The sequence below is a fragment of the Tupaia chinensis genome, unplaced genomic scaffold, assembly GCF_000334495.1.
Source record: "Tupaia chinensis unplaced genomic scaffold, TupChi_1.0 Scaffold149383_1, whole genome shotgun sequence".
In the NCBI taxonomy this organism is placed as follows: domain Eukaryota; kingdom Metazoa; phylum Chordata; class Mammalia; order Scandentia; family Tupaiidae; genus Tupaia; species Tupaia belangeri.
The window spans coordinates 2,199,114-2,205,113 of NW_006209227.1; the positions used below are offsets into that span (position 1 = coordinate 2,199,114).

The 6,000-nt window shown below is 39.8% G+C and overlaps 1 protein-coding gene across 1 annotated transcript in view; it reads left to right on the forward strand.

The window, feature by feature from the left end:
* GIGYF2 (GRB10 interacting GYF protein 2) overlaps positions 1-6,000 on the forward strand; it is a gene marked incomplete at its 3' end in the record, with an annotated part of 181,145 nt that overhangs the window by 42,172 nt on the left and 132,973 nt on the right.

A 6,000-nucleotide genomic window follows, 5' to 3' on the forward strand; every position in this document is an offset into this window, starting at 1 on the left:
ATATGTTCTTGGTCTGATTATATAATGATAATAGAATTAAAATTCCCTATGGTCCCACCACTCTAGAAAATTATTTACTTTTCCTTCGAGTCCTTGTCTAGGTACATATACAATTTTATGTAAGTATAATTGTAACATTTTTATGTTGAAGTTTTCACTGCTACAGTGTTTTTGTGATCACTACTCTTAGACTCATTTGAAAAATAGTTTTTATCAAAGTACTCTTTACATTGTATTTTATTGGTGGGCTAGGCAGGTGGTCCAGAATTATACTGGCTATTAGCAATAGCCCACTAGGATTGAGTGAGCCTTCGCCATAATAACAATTAATTGACCTTTGAGTCTCTTACAGATGTGTTTGGACCCCGAATATGGAATTCTCATGGAATTTTGAGATCCATCACATTGTAGTGTGACTTTCCCCCCCCTTCTTCCTTTTCCCCAAAGTTGGTGATTGAAGATCCTCTCTTCGGTGGCGTCAGTTAATGATAGTTAACTTTTTTCATTCAAACCTCAGTCGAACCCTTTGGTAATGTCAGAGGCAGTATTAAAGTAGATAAATTGGATGAGTGTCAAACATTTTGGATTGTTCAAGTGGTTTGATAAATGATGCCTACTTCCTATAGTCATTCACTTGAGGATTCTGATTAATTTATTCTACCATATACATTTCTTTTTATGTGTAATTTCTCAATTTTCTTAATCTTTATAGCTAGCATTTGGAGACTAGGAGAGATTGCTGTTTGAAAATTTGAGAACTGGTGTAACTTTTGTACTTTGAGAGCATATTTTGAACATGTTGACCTAAATAATGTTGCACCTGTTTTAGTGATTATTTTACATGTCAGATTTTTTTTTTATTATCAAATCAGTATTTGTTTCTTGAAAGATTAGCAATTGCAGTTAAGCCAGAAGAAGCTGTCGCCATCCATTCATGGTACCACTGTAATTACCTTGGTGTATTTTGTAGGTGGTTTTATGTATACTTGTTTGTGTATATGTACATTTATTTTCAGAAAAATGAGATCATACTGTACATTCAATTTTGTAACCTGTTTTTTAAAAAAAACAAATCAAAAACATCTTTTTATCAATAAATATTTTCTGTTCTATTAAATGGTTGCACTGTATGGATGTACCATCATTTATTTAATTAGCCCTCTAGAAGTAGCATGTAGAGGCTGTTTTCCATTTTTTATTATTGTAGAAATATTTTTAATGTCTATTTTTCTAGCTGAATCGTTATTCACTCCTTATTAACTCTTGGCCAGGCAGATTTAAGTTCCTACAGCTCACTTTGTAAGCTGTTTTGTGTACAGCTCTTCTGCTTGCATGTAAAATTTTAGCAGCTTCTCTCTTATATTTACATATCTTCATGTTTCTTTGTAAAAACATGATTACAATTGTCAGTTAACTTAAAGTTTGCCTCCCCCCACAGTTTTCCACTGTATACGTTAACAAAAAGGCAATACCAGGAATTTAGCCCAAACAAGAGAACAGAAAGCCAGTGGTATTCTAGAATCAGTACACATTTACCTTGATGTCCTACACAGTGGATCGGCAAACTGTGGCTAGTAGGACAATAAATAAGGTTTTTGTAAGTAAAGGTTTATTGGAAGACAGCCATGCCCATTTATTTCTGTATTATCTGAGTCCTCATGCTCCAGTGGTAGGGTTGAGTAGTTGCATCTGAGTCCATCTGGTTCCCAGAGCTTAAGTATTTCCTCGCTGGCCCCTTACAGAAAACGTTTGCTGGCTCTTGCCTCTACACCAGGCTCCCAGAGTTACCCCAGTGTGTCATCGATCTAGTCTGTCAATAGGGTCCTACACATACTCCTTTTCCTTGGTACTCTGAAGTTTTGTTTGCTAGTGTTTATTTGATCATCCCAGTGGTTTATACAGAATTTGAATGAGGTAGATTTAGCAGAGGGTGGTTGCCATTTCAGTCCAAATGTAGCAGCTTTATTGGCTTGTTATTGCCCTGTGGGCGTTGGAGTTAGGCGCTTTCCCTTAGTCATCTGAAATGCTGATCAACTGAGGAACGACACACGGTCTTACTTGTATCATCTATCAAACTTCCTCCTGGTAAATGGGAGCATCTGAGGCCCTGTAACCCTGTGCTAGAAAGTGACAGTGTAACTAAGCCTGCTGCCATGCTTTTAGTAAATGCGTGCAACAGTACATTCATTGTAAAACTTGAGGAGCTGTGGCCAGTGTACCCTGAAAATTAGGGTTTGGAATAATTCTTAAATTGAATCATGTGTAACTCTGAACCATACAGAAACATTGAGTGGAACTCTGTTTTTATAATTTAATACCAATTTAAAGCATCACGTTCAATAAGGTGCATAAAATGAAGAATTTTTATGTACCTGGGGGGCAGTTGTGAAGATGAGATAGCATTGAAATTATAGCAGGAACAGACCGTGGGCTGTGAGCTTAGACTTTTTCAGGTCTATGGATTCATTAGATCTTAAGAGCTCTTTATATCTGTTGTCTGTGAGTAAAGGAACGTCTTGTGCAGTCACCAAAGGAATTGAAAAGGGTGTGGTAGATTTAATGAAGTACATCATTTCTAGTATAAAACAGTAGTCACTTTAAATCTTCCCTAAAGCCACCACCTTGGACCTTTCCTGGCCATCTGTGTATGTAGTGCCCATCTCCCTTCCTTGCCTCATTTTTCTTTATAGTCAGTATCCATATATAACAGGCCAAATATTTTGCATGCTTATTCTTTATATCCCATCATTCACCCCTCATTAGACTGTGCGCTCCACTGAGAGCAGGTACTTCGGTTCTGATTTTTGTACAGTGTATTCACTGCTGGGTCTCCAGTGCCTGGCACATAGTTAGGTACTCAATAAATATCTGTTAAATGCATGAACTGTTGGAAGAGAAGTTGTGTTAATGTTTTGCTTTTGTAAATGTTATGTATATATACTTTTGAATAGTTTTGTTTGTATTGCCAATCATTTTCTTTGGATTAATTTCTTAGAAGTGGAATTATTCACTCAGGAATTTCTTTTTATTTTAAAGACAGGGTCTTGCTGTGTGGTGCTCCTCGTACCTCATCCTTCTGAGTAGCTGGGACACAGGTTCCACTGTGCCTGCCTCCTTCACACAGTTGCCTCGGCCAGCCTCGAGCTCATGATCCTCTTGCTGTAACCTCCCCCAGGTGCCGGGATTATAGGCACACACTGCTGCACCTGTGGTTAGGACCAGGAGCTGTAGGTTGGCCCAGGAACCAGCCCAGGCTGCAGAGCCCAGCACCACAGCAGTGCACACTGCAGTGGCGGGGCCTCAGAAGTTTCATTCTCTAGGCTTTGGAGGATTTATGGACAGGCTGACCAGAAGTGTTGTATGAATTTAGTTCCCATTTCATGTGTGTTTACTTCACCCTTTATAAAACTTTAAAAAACTTTTTTTATTGCTAAATCCCTTAGATTTAGGTCTCACAAAAGCTTTTGCTGTTAGTTGCAGAAACAAAGTTAACATGCTCTTTTTAGAACATCTGGAGGAAACAAGAGTACAAAAGGTAAAAGAAGAGATCTAAGTTCTAGTACCACCATCCGAAGAGCCTTTGCTAACACTGGTATTCTGTTTTCTTTCCTTTGCATGCATATATTTACTCAAGACATTTAAAAACCGGAAAATTAATTATATTTGTTTTATTTAGGGATTTAAAAAATTTTTGAGTTTCAAAAATCTATTTAGATAGATTAAGGCTAGATAAGGTTTCCTTACAGGGAGAATAATTGTAGATAATTACCTGACTTCAGGGGAAAGGAGGCTCCTGTGAATTTTCTTGGTCTTAAGAAAAATTTCCCAGGTCTTTCCTTCCAGAAAAAGATGAGGGAGACACATCTGTTTCTCCCAAAGCACTTTTTAAATACTTCCGTCAAAATAGTTACGACTTTGTGGTGTATCTCTCTATGTATGTTGCCTTACTTAGGAAAGAGTTCTTTGCATGAAGAACAACACGGGCTTCCTCACTTTCGGTATGCCCATCATTTAGCTTAGTGCATAGGCTGTCGACACTTACTCTGTTTGTTGAATGCCTTATTGGGCAGTGGGGACGAGGACAGGAGGAGGCAAATCTGAGATGGCTAGTTTTCTGTCTGTAATCCTTGTGGAATCATGGGGAAAATGACAGAAATTCTGGAAGATGGAGCACATTACTTTCCCATTTTTCAAAAAGGGAAAAAGATGTTTCTGTGAACTGAAAGGATAGTAAATTAGATGCTATCCAGAGGTGTATTTTAGAAGAGAACATTAAATTTGTGCAGAAAACATTTTATCAGATGTCTGCTGTGTTCTTTGTCCTGAGTTAGGCAACAAGGGTATAAAGGCGGTACCTACTTTTGGATTGTTTAGTGGGGAAGCTGACACTGTTATAATTCTGTGAGAGAGGTAGATTGCACATCAAGATGCTTAGCTGATTTTCCAATTAGATGTCTTATAGACATTTTGTACTTTATGCTTTTCCAAAACTGAGCTCGTAAGTTTTGCCCCTTTATGAGTTTCTCCCCCCCCCTTTTTTTGAGAGGTTTTTGCTATAGGGTGCGTGTGCTTGCCAATAAGAGAGAGACAGAGAGACAGCGAGAAATCACCCCCCAGGGGGAATGGCCACACCGCAGTCCCTTCTTCTCCATTCTCCTCTCAGGATCTTGGGCACGCACACACACACGCTAAGTGTGAGTTTAAGCCACCAGGTCTGGGACTCGAACTGCGGTCGACTACGTGGAAGTCCAGCAACATAGCTAATACGCCAACTGCTGGTCCTCCATTTCCTCTTAATACTATAAGCCAAAAGTCTTGAAGCAATCCTTGATCATTTCTTTTACTTCTGTATCCCTACATCCAGTCCACGAAGTCATGTCAGTTCTATCACCAGAACATCTCTTGAATCTGCTCATTTCTCTTACTGTCCATTGTCTTCATCTTAGTGAAAGCCACTACCATCTCTGGGTTAAACTCTTGTCGAGTGGCCTGCTCATGTTTCTTGGCTTCCATTCTTTCCTTCTAATTGTTCTCCCCACAGCAGCCAGAATAATCTTAACGTGTAAATTGGAGCAAATCTTCCCTAAAATCTCTAGTGACTAAATGTCTAAATGACTCTGTTACCTTTCTCTCCCACTAGCCTAGTCCATGAAGACTGAGTAGGTACTCAGCAAGCCCCAAGGCCCTCGAGATTGCACATCAAGATGCTTAGCTGATTTTCCAATTAGATGTCTTATAGACATTTTGTACTTTATGCTTTTCCAAAACTGAGCTCGTAAGTTTTGCCCCTTTATGAGTTTCTCCCCCCCCCTTTTTTTGAGAGGTTTTTGCTATAGGGTGCGTGTGCTTGCCAATAAGAGAGAGACAGAGAGACAGCGAGAAATCACCCCCCAGGGGGAATGGCCACACCGCAGTCCCTTCTTCTCCATTCTCCTCTCAGGATCTTGGGCACGCACACACACACGCTAAGTGTGAGTTTAAGCCACCAGGTCTGGGACTCGAACTGCGGTCGACTACGTGGAAGTCCAGCAACATAGCTAATACGCCAACTGCTGGTCCTCCATTTCCTCTTAATACTATAAGCCAAAAGTCTTGAAGCAATCCTTGATCATTTCTTTTACTTCTGTATCCCTACATCCAGTCCACGAAGTCATGTCAGTTCTATCACCAGAACATCTCTTGAATCTGCTCATTTCTCTTACTGTCCATTGTCTTCATCTTAGTGAAAGCCACTACCATCTCTGGGTTAAACTCTTGTCGAGTGGCCTGCTCATGTTTCTTGGCTTCCATTCTTTCCTTCTAATTGTTCTCCCCACAGCAGCCAGAATAATCTTAACGTGTAAATTGGAGCAAATCTTCCCTAAAATCTCTAGTGACTAAATGTCTAAATGACTCTGTTACCTTTCTCTCCCACTAGCCTAGTCCATGAAGACTGAGTAGGTACTCAGCAAGCCCCAAGGACCTCGATCTCTTTTGCCCTGCCCCTCTTTCCAACCCCCA